Source organism: Haliaeetus albicilla, chromosome 3 (assembly GCF_947461875.1).
Source record: "Haliaeetus albicilla chromosome 3, bHalAlb1.1, whole genome shotgun sequence".
NCBI classification, from domain to species: domain Eukaryota; kingdom Metazoa; phylum Chordata; class Aves; order Accipitriformes; family Accipitridae; genus Haliaeetus; species Haliaeetus albicilla.
In genome coordinates, this window is record NC_091485.1 from 46,315,187 (window position 1) to 46,329,487 (window position 14,301).

The 14,301-nt window shown below is 40.0% G+C and overlaps 1 long non-coding RNA gene across 2 annotated transcripts in view; it reads left to right on the forward strand.

Moving 5' to 3' along the window:
• LOC138684787 (uncharacterized) overlaps positions 1 to 14,301 on the forward strand; it is a 63,660-nt gene that overhangs the window by 26,849 nt on the left and 22,510 nt on the right. The window contains exon 3 of one of the 2 annotated variants that reach the window (XR_011324072.1): positions 10,020 to 12,414. The exons of the other annotated variant lie outside the window; for it this stretch is intronic. This is a non-coding gene — a long non-coding RNA (uncharacterized lncRNA). Of the gene's footprint in view, positions 1 to 10,019; positions 12,415 to 14,301 lie in introns of those variants that run through there. 2 annotated transcript variants of the gene reach the window in all.

The following is a 14,301-nucleotide window of genomic DNA, read 5'->3' on the forward strand; positions in this document are numbered from 1 at the left end:
ACAGCTCTTAGCTTGGGAACAAAATCAAGAGTTTCCACCCCATTTGTTCATTCACACTGGACTCTCCTTAGCCTGGTGCTCCTCAGTCCGTTCTTGGTGACCTGCGGGGTGATTTGGGTGAGGTTTGCTCTGCGGGAAGCTGTATGCCAGGTCTGGGTCTGCCGTGCCAGCCACAAAACCTGCTGCCCTGTGCTTGGGACCTGCAGTGCTGCTGAGGCTGCTCTGATGGGCCAGGGGATCATAAGGGAAATCCATGCAAAGAAGTTCACCGGTGAAATCCACGCCTGGCCAAGACAAAATCTTCCAGTGGTGTGGGTGTTGGCTCCAGTCTGTCATTGAAATAATTCTGCCAAGAACAAGGCAAAAACATTCACTGGTTATTATGGGCTACATCATGGGCGCTGTGCACAGACACTACTTAAAAAGTCTTGTCTTGTTCACTCCATCTATTTCATCAATATGAAAAAAGTGAAGAAAAGATTAAAAGTTGGGTTTAATGAAATACAAAAGAATTAACTCACAAAATGTGTCCACATTCTTATATTTCATGCAGTCCCTTGCTGATTACATCTTTTATTGATATCCGTCTGAGTTGGTGATGAATCTTTTCTATGTATTCTTCACTCCTCCAGTGTAATTGAGGCTTACCTATCTGAGGTATATTTAGATAACTGGCTGACTGTGGTGCTGTGCAATTGATTTTAAATTGATGCTGAATAGTGGAATAGTTGCTTGTGGTACAAAATAATAAATGGAAGCAGGTCTGAGGTCTGTCCGAGAGCAGTTTAGAGATCAGGGTTAAATCAGACCTTGTGAAACTGGGCACACATCAGTGCAAGTTGATGGCATCACTTACGCCAGGTCTTAGTGTGGCATAATGAGCTGCGAGCTGGGTTTGCAAAGCTTTCTGGGTGCACAAAATACCGTTTGAACTGACCTTTTCTCATTGGTCTTGGTCTAACGTAGGGAAAATTTCAGATACTTTGAAATTTGCTAGAAAATAATGAGAGCAAAAATGGAAACCTGCTATCTTGTAACAGAAACTGTTCAGGTATTTAAGACACTAAAAGTACATCATGGTAAATAAAGGTCTAAATCTCTGCTTTCTCTGGCTTGGAACAAGGAGTTATACATAGTCGTTCCTCTTTTCAGAGGCCAACACAACATAATTTGCTATTTGGCTCTGCTGTTATGTTATTCTTCACCCATCCCCTGAAATGGCAAACAGATCTAAGACATGTTTCCAGCACAAAAGTTATAAATGCCTCATTCTGGAAATGTTTGCATGAAAGGAACTTTTGTCAGAAATTAAGTTAAGCTTAACATTTTTTCACCTAGCTCCTTAGTATGTCCTTTTACCTGAGAATATGGCCTGGCCTGATCTTCAGCCAGCTCTCTGATCTGTGTCTTCAAATCAACTGAATTTCATATGAGGCATCTAATGACTCTTTGGAGGTGAAAAAGAGTTATAACTTGTGATTTTAAAAGTTGGAAGTTTTAGTATGGATGTCAACATAGATGTTTAGACTTGCTGATATGGTAGGTAGGAGCTCATTGCAGCTTCACCAGTTATGTAAAAAACCTTTCCATTGTATTTACCCTGGGAAAATGGTGCCTCTCTGCTAACATCTATATGTGAAAGACAAGGATGGGCTTATTTTGAGCTTAGTTTATTGGCAAAAAACTCAGGATCTACTCTGTTTCTTGGGCTGATGGTTTGTAAATAGGCTCAGAGCTGAATCAGAGATTTTATATTGTGTTGCCATTCATTAAGCAGACTGAAGTAAAAGAAAGGGCTGAAGGTCTGACTTGCTTGGCAGGCAGCAAGGAAGAAATCTTGAGTTTGCATCTCTGCCATTCAGTTTAAAAATGTTGAATGCATCTGATGAAATGGAACTTTTTTCCTGCTCATTTTAATTCTCTCTAAAACTTCTGCAGACTGACTTTCCACAACAAAATATGAAGGTTTCTCTGCTTCTTTGGACATGTCCTGGAAGATGCCTATTGCTCCCAGCTGCCTTTGAACTAATTGACCTGCAGCGTAGATAACAGGACTCTCAGTTTTGCCCGTTGTATTAATTTGAACTTGTCCAGTAGGTGAGAAGAGAAATGAAGATAACTGATCCAGTGCTACATTTTTTGTGGCAAAATTTGACAAGGAAAAAGTCCTTTTACTGATTCTAGCTGAAGGGGAAGGTATATTTTACAGATGCAAAGGAATTTTTCCTGAAACTATTCTTATCCATTTTTCTTGAAGTGAAAGGATGGAGTTAAGTTCTGAAGCAATTTATTTTGAAATCAAAAACTTACTAACAGGCTGCAAGGAATAAAAAGTAGTAAAAGCATGCCTGTGGACTAAATTGTGTACTTGGAAGGTTTTGTCAGTTATTTCCTTTCATGTGGTTCTCTGTTTACTTGAGATACCATATAGATAAGAATGTTTCAGATTCTTAACACAATAGTAGTACAGATGTTTAGTATCATAACTTCAGAAATGTTTAAATAGCAATATTTTTAGTAATATTTTGCAGATCCTAATGCTGATTTTGAATTCTTACAGTCTTGCTCTGTTGAATGATTTTGTAGAAGTTTTTTCCGTGTTGTCAGTGTGCTGAACGTTATAAAATGGGGATGCCATGGTAAAACATTAACATTGGCTTTCCCATTTTCAGTGATGGAGGCATGCTTTCTTGTTTTCAGAGTATTGCATAGCTTTCACCTGACTGTCTTCTATCCAGTTACATACTAAATAATCTATGTAATTTTTGATTACTCTTCTAATAGAAAAAATGTTTTGGGATTAACATGCTGAACTGATTAACAGCAAGTGTAGCGTTAATGCCCGGCTCTGCCACAGACTTCTTGAATGGTCCTCGGCAAGTTGCTTTGTCTCTCTGAGCCTCCTTCCCTGTCTGTTAAAGGATGGAGGAGGGTTGATGATTCATCCCATCTCCCATTCTTCTAAAAGAAACTTATTCTGGAGAGTGTTTAAACATAACTTAGATGCCACTATATCAGTAGTTCAAATATACCTTAAAAAAGCATAGGTATATGCCATTAAATCCTTTCCTGAACGAGGATCATGGACTGAAGGTTGTTTAAGGTAAGAAGCACCCTTGAGACTGTGCCTGTGTTTGTACATTATGTAGGGGCACCCGCCAGGGAGGAGAGCTCAGAAGTCTTGAGTGGTACAAATAGTTGTAAAGGGTGTTTTGTACAAGGCCACGTGGATAATCACCATACAGCGAGAACATTTTGTTTTGGCTTGGGCTCTCTTCAGAGAAAGGACTTTTCTTCATGTCTACACAAATGCTTTCACAGGTTGGTGTCACTCCTCAGACCGTTCCCTTGCACACTGGACCTGCATCAGTTCTGCTACCACAGCGTGCCTGGAGGATGGGCTGAGGTTGCTATTTCTCACACTAGAGGATTCATTTATGGTCTATTTCTTTGATTTCAACATGATTGTACCAGGGCTGCATGTGAAACTGCTCTGCGATCCTATTAAAATGGGAATGGCTTTGTCTTGCTGTCCTGCAATGGAGGAGTCAGCAGCTACTGTCAGGCTGTCTGAGAAACTGGGACAGTGAGTTCTTGGCTGTTTCCGTCTTGCTAAGCTAATTAATGGTAAGCTGAACAGGCCAGTTAAGAGTCAGGTCTGGTCTGGTCTCTTTGCCAGTCAGTGCTGACCATGAATACTGAAAGAAGTGCCATCATTTAAGTAAAACTCTCACTGTGGTAGAAAAAGCTGGGCTGAAAAGAGATTTTTACTGTGTTTAGCCCTGAAATGCAAAATAAGTATATTTTGATTCTGTATTTGGTTATGAGTATGATTATTCCCTTATTGCAAAACATGGTATAAATAACAACCCTAGATGCAGTTCTGGCAAGCATTATTGGCAGTCGGTGTGAAAGGAGGGTACTTGGTCTTTTGCAGAATTGGGCTGTTTATGATTGGAGTTGGTGGAAGGGAGGCTAGACTGTAATTTTATTGAATTAATCCCATGCTTGGAGATTAATTTAAAACTTTTCTTTTTTCTGGGGGGAAGAGGAGCTGTTTGGCTTAACATTTGGTGGCATTTACACTAGGTCTGAATGGCTCACATAATTTCATTTTTAACGCTGAAACTAATTTTGCATTTTGAATCCCCTTTCTTCCTCCAGTACTCAGAAGGGAGCTGGAGATTGTTTTAGCTGTCTCATCACCTATGAGCAGTTGCATTATGTTTAGTTTTAATCAAGTTGTGTATAAACAAAATGCTTGCTCTTAGGCATTTCGCCTGAATGTTGAGGAGCTAGCATTCATATAATTTTATAAGAAATACATTGATAAACCGAATAAATTGATAAACATATATTTTTTCTTAATACACAGTTGGTAGGAGCCATATGAGGATAGTGAGGATTAGAATTGCCCAAATAGCAAAAGAATTAAAAAGAAAAACCTGCTAATATATTAGTTGTACAGAGAAGAGGCTGTAACAAACTATCCCTTCTGAAAAATCTTATCAGTATTTGTATTTTAAAAAATCTGAGTTATAGTTGGTGCAGCTGGGTGTTTGCTTCAGGGACTGCGTATGTTGAATCTGATTTGGATCAACTGTGTGTGCAGCTAGGCATCCTTCTGGAAGACAATGCACAAGCCTACTTTATCCATCTTACCGAGAATCACCCCCCCCCCCCCCCCCGCCAACTGGTTAGAAAGGTACTGAGGCTTCACTTTATTTCTTTTTAGTTGCACTGTTTTTCACCTGTATTCATTGGTGTTTCTTTTCCAGTGTAAACTGTGTGTGATTGAGCCTCCCATGTTACTAAAAATTAAAGCATGATGTTACTAACTTTTAATTGCACTTTCATTTGTAGATCAAGCTGTTTTCTTTTTCTCTCTCATGAGACCAAGATGTGGCATCAACTGTGAAGCCAGTTTCCATCAGACATTTAAAACAAGGTAGAGAGATTAATGTGTGCATATCCATAAATTAAAAAAAAAAAAAAAAAGAGCTCCTTTCAGAGCTGGAATTAATTTCTTCCTGTTTTTTCCCCACTCTCATGTACCATGTAGAAAGTGTTTTATTCTAGGTGAATGGATATGTGAAAGGGTATGTTGTCCCTTTAGACGACTTGATTCAGATTTGAGTACAGATGAAAGCATGCCTGACATTTATTTCCAAGACTGTATTGGGAGACAGGGTGACTCTATTCAGTGGCTGAGTTTTGTGTTTATGCTGAGAGGCAGCAACATGCTAATGTACCACAGAATCCCTTCTTACAGGTCCCAAATAAACTGCACTGGGATTTCATTGACATAGTGTGTCAGGCTTCAGTAAGGTAAATTTTGTTAAGGACTTAAGTGTATCAGTAATGGATGTCAGTGAGTGGACTAATATATTTATTGTGACGGTGAAAATGGAAGATTTTAGCATGTGGCGTGGAGTTACTGTGTGCAGAAGCCCATAGAACAATACTGGTTCTTTTTCATATCATACCAAATCATCTTTAGAATACAAAATTCAAAGTTAGTTAGTTTTATTGCACAGATATAACTTCAGTGAACCATCAGAAGCCCACATCTACCTCTAGCAATTTTTGTTATTGTTCCTGGTGGATGAAGGATCAAAGCTTTCTAGTATGGATTCTCTTCTGCTGTGGGATAAGGGAAAAAAGGAGCGTTGCTTAGCTGCCATTATTGGTGGTGGCGAAACATGAAGGTCAAAGCTAAGACGAGAGTTTTACCAGTTTGCAATAGCTTCCATGCCAGCTGGAGACTGCCAGAAAGCATTGTGCTCCTGTCAATTCCTGTCACTGTTTCTAGAGCTTCTTGGAAAGGTGATGCTGAGGGTCTGTTTCTGCTGAGAGCTCCCTGGGCCTGGGGAATTACCAGAAGGGGAATATAGAGCTCATTTCTGGTCTTTCTGCACACCATGAACAGCACTTAGGAAGCAGAGCATTTGGCCTTACGTGCTGTAGTTGTATTAAGCTGCTCCTTGCCCTCAGATACTGCCAAAATATATATATCAAAGTTAAGTTCCACGTCATTCTGATGTCTGCCTGTGAATACCCTGAAAATTCATTGCACTGTTGACTTTCAGTGTAAAGTGTGAGTCAGAAGTCTTCCAAGTGACTCTCTCTGCCTTTGCTGCTAATGATTTTATGGTAATAATCTCACTTGGAGATGGCAGATGTGCAGAAAGACTGAGTCTCTTTCCCAAACAAAGTACAGGCTAAATCCAACAAAAGAAAGAGATGAAGATGTGTGGGAAAGGCATATGGTATATATACCAAACAGACAGGTTGATGATAGGTGTGCGCTGATGTTAGTTCCCACTCTTCATTGGTATTACTTGAATAAATATGAATTACTTCAAACTTCCCAGTCTTCAGACCTCAAGAAACCAAATGGCAGCTAATTTCAATAATTTTTTCAGTGAGTGTGTGTGGTATGGAAATACATCCCTCCGTTCCTGCTTTGTGGTTGGAAATCCTTCTTTGCCCGATGTCCCGCTGAGGCTTTTGGCTACTTGCGGCTTGTGCCGCATGCAGCTGCTGTTACTCCAAAGTGTTGCTGAGGTGTGAGCTCCGTGTTTGTGTTTTGTGTCAAGACTGAAGGCTGTGCTATAGGTACGTGGCTGTAAGGTGAGGACTTTGCAGTAGCAGCTTCTCATTCTGGCCTTGATCCTACGGGGAGGTCAAGGCCATTGCTCTCCCGTGCATGTATGCTCGGCTGTGGACCCAAGAAAAGTAGGTAAAATGCAGCAAAGCAGATACATTATTTTCAGCTCCTTGCTTGCCTGCTGCTTTAATCTCAGGGGCCCAGGATAAATAAAGGTGCTGAGGTAGTTGCAGACAAATGGTATTTTTACAAAGTTAAAGTGTAATCCTCTAGGTAGGAGCAGGCAGGCTCTCACTGACGATGGATCAGGCTTTGCTGAAGGCTTCAGCCTGCTTGCCACTGAGCACTGTATTCACTGACTGTCAGATGAGCCCCTAGTTAATTTTGCTATTTATACCACTTTTTGGAAGAAATCAAGCAGTGCAGAATGAGACAGTCACATTCTGGTGACTCTGTGCCCATGCCTCAGCTATCCCAGACCCACGTGTGGAGCTGTCCCCAGGGGCAGCTCTGTGACTGCTGGAGGTCACAAAGGGACTGCAAGGGACTGCCCTGTCAAAACCCCTTCATTGAAATATAGATCAAAAAGTACAAGTGTTTGCATAATACCTGGTTATAACATGTGATTGAAAATTTTAGCATTCAAAATTTTTGAAGGGATAGAAAGGGACACTTGTTTTCCACCTCTTTAAGCTTATCTGAGCATATAAGCATTGGGAACAGGTTGACCTTGGAGTCACATAGGTGCCTGAATATGGAAATCTATTTTGGTTGTTGTGGTTTGGTGGATTGTGTCCTGTAGTTCAGGGCTTGTCCTTGTACAGTTCTCCTCCCTTATCTCCCCGAGCCTGAACTATGCTCCAGAAAATGAGTTTTCATGTGGGGAAAATGTGTTTCCAATCCTTTAGTTGCAGAGGCAACTTTTGAAGTACAAACTCGTAAAGTCCGTGGGAGTTTCCAGGCATTCTAGCTACATCTAAAGTGAAGATCTAACTAAGCTGGCTTTGAACCATGTAGCTTGCATATAACAAGGACAGTGTGCTGAATTAAAGCAGCTAATTAGCTGTGTTGAAAAGCTGATACGTGGGGCTGGGTCAGGGCAGCTACCTTGCTTCTGGACTAGCTTGTTCCATGGAGCCTCAGGGATCTGTCTGCAGCATTGCACCATGCTGAGCAGGCACGTCTCCAGCAATGAAAGGCTGTACAGCTGTAAGCTGCCATTGCTAATCTTATTGAGGTGCTATCTGAGACTGCATCCTGGCTCCTTTTCAGGCTATGACCCTGGAGCGCACAAGGCTGCTTCCTCGTTGCATCCCATTGCTCTGATTTCTGCAGAAAGGAAAGCCAAGCAAGCTCCAGCAATCCCAGCTGGGCAATCCAAATCCTGGAGCATGCTCTGTTTTTTCTTGGTAATTAGCACAGCCTTAGGCAGTAAGGGTGGGATTCATCTCATTTAACTGAAAGTGTTGGAAAGTTAGCAATCAGTTCTAGACTGGTTGTGTAGGTTGCCTCAAAAGGAGAGAGGCAGGTACTTCCAATGGATGCTTTATCTTATCCTGGAATAGATGAGGTGAATCACACTCTGGAGGTGTCTGTCTTTCTCAATCGACTGCATAGAAGAAACCTCAATGATTACATTGAACTTGATGCCGATCTTTTAGACAACTGAAATTCAGTGAGGTGCATGTTTTGGTATTTGAAGCTGCATCTAAGCCGTGTGCTGGAACGTTTGTTGTTCAGGGTATAGTGAAAGAAGAGGCATGTTTGTTCCTAGTCAGAGGATTTGAACTACCTAGTATAAATAACAGCTTGTTTGAAGTGATGAGAAGGTGATATGTGGGAATAAACCATCTGAGACCATTTAAGAAAAAGGCAAACTCAAAAATTGCACAAAACCTAAAAGTTCAGCCAAATTAGTACATGAATCTAGCTGGAGCAATTGCATGAGTAGCTAAAACTAGCACCTTATTAGATCAAGTTAGCAGGACACAATTTATGGGTAATATTCTAGGGACTATGCTGCTTTATTTTCCTTGGTTTGACTGTTGATCTAGCCATATATATATAACAAATGCCTTTCTATTTTATTTCCAATAGATAGCAGCAGTTCACACAGAGTATTTTTTTCTTTTTTCTTTTTTTTTTCAGTGACTGTACATGTGAATCAAAGAGGATCTTAAATATCTCCTTTTCACTCAGAAAGTTCAGTATAATTCTAATGCATGCAATACATACTGATTTTGTCACCATAGCTAATTTGTGAGGAGTATTGTTGAAGGGTTGAATTTGTCTTGAGACCAAGCCAATTAAAAACACTTTTATTCACAACACCAAGGAATAAAAGGAAAAGAAGAGGAAAACAGGGCTTTTCTTGGTCAATTTTTGTAGATTAAAGTTATGTTAAATCCATTAGTTCAAAGACAGCATTATAAAGTGTGTTTTCCTCAGAAGCTTGATTAAAGCAAACTCAAAAGTTGTTTCAGGAGCTAGAAGCATCAACGGCTTGAAATGGCCCCACAGACCATGCCTGGGCTGTTGAACTGAATTCTTCAGAGTTCTCAAGTTTGGTGCACACCCTGGCTGTGACAGAGTGATAGTTTCAGGCTACTGAAATGGAGTGGATATGTGGTCATGCGTCTGCCAGGTACCTCCTGAAGTGATTGTGGGTGTACGGACCACGCGGGAGCCATGGTGTGCTCTCACAGGAGTTGGTTCTATTTGGCTTCAGTTACCAAATAGACCCTTTTTGAACATTTTTTGAGTGGACTGAGAGCTGATTTTTGGGAAATGCTGAGAAAAATGACAGTGTTACTGGAGGACAGGCAGATCCCTAGAGGGCAGAAAAAGCAGATTATGAAACAGGAAAATGAGTATTATCATTCTTATTTCATGCTGTACATTTATTCCACCTAAACTTCTAATTATACTTAACACATTTTGATATAAATAATTTCCTTAGTCTTGCCTTTTGTATAGGTCATTTTATCTGCTCTAGGTCTTTCAATATGCTCAGAATTAAAATTGCTACTCACTTACAATTATCTGAGGCCTCCTGCACAGCATTTTTCCTCTGTAAGACCGGCTGCAGCTCAGTTTGGCAGAGGCAGCATACTGTGTACAAGCACCTCATTTCCAATAACCAAAGGCAGTTGCATAGAAGTCAGTTTTCTTTCATATCTGTAGAACAATTATGGGAATCTTCATCTGTGCCTGCATTCTGAAAGTATGCAAGGTATTCAGTAGAATAGGACAAGAGGAAAAGATTTAAAATAAAGGTAAATTCCTTAGCATTTTTTTTTAATACGTTTAGCTATTGTTGCAGTCCCTGTTATGTATTTATTGCACCAGTGAGTTGAAAGCGGAGATGTTGTATTCATGGCTTGACTGTTAATGTTCTTTTTGTCTTCAGACCGTACAGGAGTTGTAAGGAGAAAGATGCCGCATATGATGGAGTCCTTTACTTGGCAAGCAGTACCACCAACACAGAGGATTACAAAATCTGACTGAGTGGAAATGATTGAGTTATTTTTGAATTGTTCTAAATTCACAATTGATGAAGTTCAATACAGGAGTCTGACAAATGACTGAAATCTACATTTCTGCTACCTGGCCTTAAACTGTCTGAAGGCCAAAGCAAACAGCAGCTTAATTTGCAGCATGCTCAGGACTGAGTCTGGGCTGAGATTCGCTTTGTGAATATCTGACATGCCTCCATGGCCCTTCCTCATTCCAGTTACGAAGAAAATGGGTGAATTATTTGGGCTTGCTTTTTCTGCTGTTTTTGAAAACACTGAATGCATGACTTTGTAGCTTATTGACATTAATCAAACTATACTAAAATGTTAGGAGAATGTAAACTACCTGTTTCTTGTACAGTAATCAAACACTGCATTCAGTTGCTACACTGCGGTTCCTGCCAATGGCAGCATAAAGCTCCATGTACTTCTCCAAATGTAGGGCAATGTAAATAATGATGCTCCAATCTGATTCTGGAGCTTCTTGTGTTTATATTGAGCACTTTGATTTGTAAATCAGTATACAAAACTATCAACATGTATTAGTTTTCTGACCAAACAGAAATTACTTTTTCCTATTCTATTATCAAAATAATTTCATGTGGATAGTGCCATTTCAATATTTAAGGATACCTTCTGGACTTGTAATATTTATACACTTTGAATAGATGTATAGATTTTGTTAGATGTCTGGTTTTTGTTGGTTTTTTTTTGTCAGGAGGGAAAAGGAAAATGTTAAGAGCTAAACTGTTATGACTTTACCTAGTGTCCTGGTTTCAGCTAGGATAGAGTTAATAGTCTTCCTAGTAGCTGGTACAGTGCTATGTTTTGAGTTCGGTGTGAGAAGAATGTTGATAACACACTGATGTTTTCAGTTGTTGCTAAGTCATATTTAGTCTAAAGTCAAGGATTTTTCAGCTTCTCATGCCCAGCCAGCAAGAAGGCTGGAGGGGCACAAGAAGTTGGCACAGGACACAGCCAGGGCAGCTGACCCAAACTGGCCAAAGGGGTATTCCATACCATGTGATGTCATGCCCAGTATATAAACTGGGGGGAGTGGGGGTGGGAGGATCACTGCTTGGGGACTAACTGGGTATCGATCGGTGAGTGGTGAGCAATTGCATTGTGCATCACTTGTATATTCCAATCCTTTTATTATTACTATTGTAATTTTATTAGTGCTATCATTATTAGTTTCTTCTTTTCTGTTCTCTTAAACCATTCTTATCTCAACCCATGAGTTTTACTTCTTTTCCCAATTCTCTCCCCCATCCCACTGGGTGGGGGGGAGTGAGTGAGTGGCTGCCTGGTGCTTAGTTGCTGGCTGGAGTTAAACCACGACACCTTGGCTTTTAGGTGATTTCTTTTCCCAAATGCTCTGAGGTCAGGTTAAATGAGTGAGCTCTGATTTCATCAGCGGTTGAAACTTAGTTGGCCCGTTACCCTCGAGCTGTAGAAAGCCTGCCGCAACCACTGCCTGTGCAGGTATCCCAGCATGCTTTGGACTGGTGCATAGAGCTGTGGTTTTAAGCAGAGCGGAATAAAAGACACTTAGAAATTTCAAATAGTTGGCCAAAAATGTGAAGGACAATTGAAAAAACTTTGAATTGGTGGGTGTCTTTCTTGGTTATATTTATCAAAGCTTAAACACATATGATTAATAAAAATTTTTGTTCAAAAATAAACCGAGATAGTCAATTGCACATCCAATAATTGAAAATCCTAAAAGGGCCAAAGCTGGTGACAGTAACTGGTTCTTATTCCATTATTTTTAACAGAATGACTGAACCTGCCTCATTGTCCCTGTTTCTGCAAACACTTAAGCAGTTAACTCCACATATAAGCAGCAAACAAAATAAATGAAAAGCCTTTTCTTTTGGGGGATTCTTCTGTACAGTTCTATAACACCCATGCAATGTAAATTGGTTTATTCTCAAGCTCCACAGATACATTAGCAACCAGGTCTCTTGTGTGACACAGCAGAGTATACAGTTCGGTGATGGCAGGTTTACATTTTAATTAAGTGATTATTATTTATTTTAGTAGATTTCATAATAGGAACACAATAATACATAGGTAGCATCAAGCTAGGTACATCCAAAGACATAGACTAGTAAAAATCCAGCCTACTAGTTGCATTCTACTACTGTTAAGTAAATAGACTAAAAAAAGAAAGTTGGTAAGAATGAAGTGAACCTAGACAGAAAGTGAAATTAAATTTTACATTAAAATAGTAAATTTGGTGTTTAGAACAGCATCTTGCTATCAATTCAAAATCCAATCCATATGGAACATGGGGCCGTGAGGATTTAGAACATTTTAAGTCCTCATCTAGTGATTTTTTTTCACATTTTCATTGACCCTGCCCCTGAAGATTGCTAAATGCTTCTCTTCTATGAAAGGAAGAGTCTTAAACCACAAGCATTCACTGAGCATGTGTATTTGCATGTGGTATTGACTGGTGATTTTTAGAATTTGTGTACACCCCTCTCAGAATGAAAGATAAATCTCTGTTATTAGCAGAGGGAGCTCCCATATATTTAAATGTCTAGAATCCCTCACCGATAAGCTTTCTATGATTATTTTGGTGAGCAGCAGCTGCCGCGTTTGGTGAGATGGCCCAGTGATATGGGTAATTCGGTGCTTATTCACCAAAAGGGGAAAAATAAAAGTCCTCAGTGTATTGGGTAATGAATGTGTCTGACTTCAGTGACTACAAGGGGTGGATGGTGAATCATCTTCCTGCGAGACTGAACATAGCTTTTTTCCCCAATGCTTTTTGGCATTTCTCATGCTGAAGAATACATAAATCTATCCTTTTTTTCATGCAGCTTGACTTTAACAGCATCAAGCAAGTTATGCTGAACAAATCGGTCTTACTTCATGTCTGTTGTTAAAGAGTTTATTATTCTTTCAGATTATGATGAAAGCTATTAATTGTAATGATTCCAAGTGCACAGTTCTGCCTATACTCACTCAGTTATTTTGCATTGTTTTAAGGAAGTGATTGATTGCAAAAGACATAGAAAATATTAGGCTCTCAATATTACCTTGGAAACTATGGAGTTTCACCTTCTTATTTCAGAGCTAGGAATGGGAGCACATTACTTGTCTCCTGGCAACTTCTGAATTCTTTCAAGGTAAACAGTTCTAATTTCTTACTTCTGTGGCTGACTGCTAGTTTTGCTTTCCATGTCCAAAGAGACCATTATGATGAGATGATCTATCCCTCAGCAAAATACAAGCTGTTCACTTACACCAGACAATTTTGTATCAAAACCATAACTTTGAGTTTAGACAAATTGTTTAGGATATGTCATGCAGTAAACACTTTGTTGGTCCATGTTCTCGCTCTCTCCCAAACTTATCCTCTCCCCCTCTTGAGGAGATCCCTTTTTCAATCTCTTTCTCTGTACTTCCAGCACTCTCCGTCATAGTTCACAGTGGTATATGGCTGTGGCTGACTCTGCTGTTGTGCAACACGACTGCCAGATTGAGCACCATGGTACTTGGCTCTGGACGGGACTGCGATGTGGACTGTGTCACACATCGAGTGACAGCATTTATAAAACTTTTTCTTGTATAATAATGTAAAACTTAGCACAATTGTTTTAGTCCCACTATTTGATCCAGATAGGTGCATAACTGGGATTATTACTTATTAATCTTACTTATCCAGGATAGTCTTTTTAGTTCAATGAATCATAACTCCTGATGAGGTCCCACAAGGCAGCATAGGGTTTTAAAAGCAAAGGAAAGCAAGTCTTGTTTTTTCCCTCCCACAACACTCCTATTTTTCAGTGCCAAACACTGTCAACCTGCCAAAAATAAACATACGTAATACATTTATTCATCTGCTTCTCTTGATTATCTCAAAAGACATCTCAGTCTCAAGCTTCTGAGCTGGAATCCGACCTGCTGATAGGCTGATGTAGGAGTCATCTGAGTTAAGAAGAGAACAGATACTGTCTTGATGCATTGTCTCAGTAAAGGACCGGGGCCGGGGGACTCATTGGAGCCATTCACGCTGCAGGACCTAACTGGGGATGCTAGCATTTACTACCAACTTAAATCCCTTCAATGCCAGTCCTAGATGCAATTTATAGGTGAGAGATCACTTGACTTTGAAAGTGTTCCTGGAGGACACAGCTGTTGCCAAAATGCAGTCTAATAGCT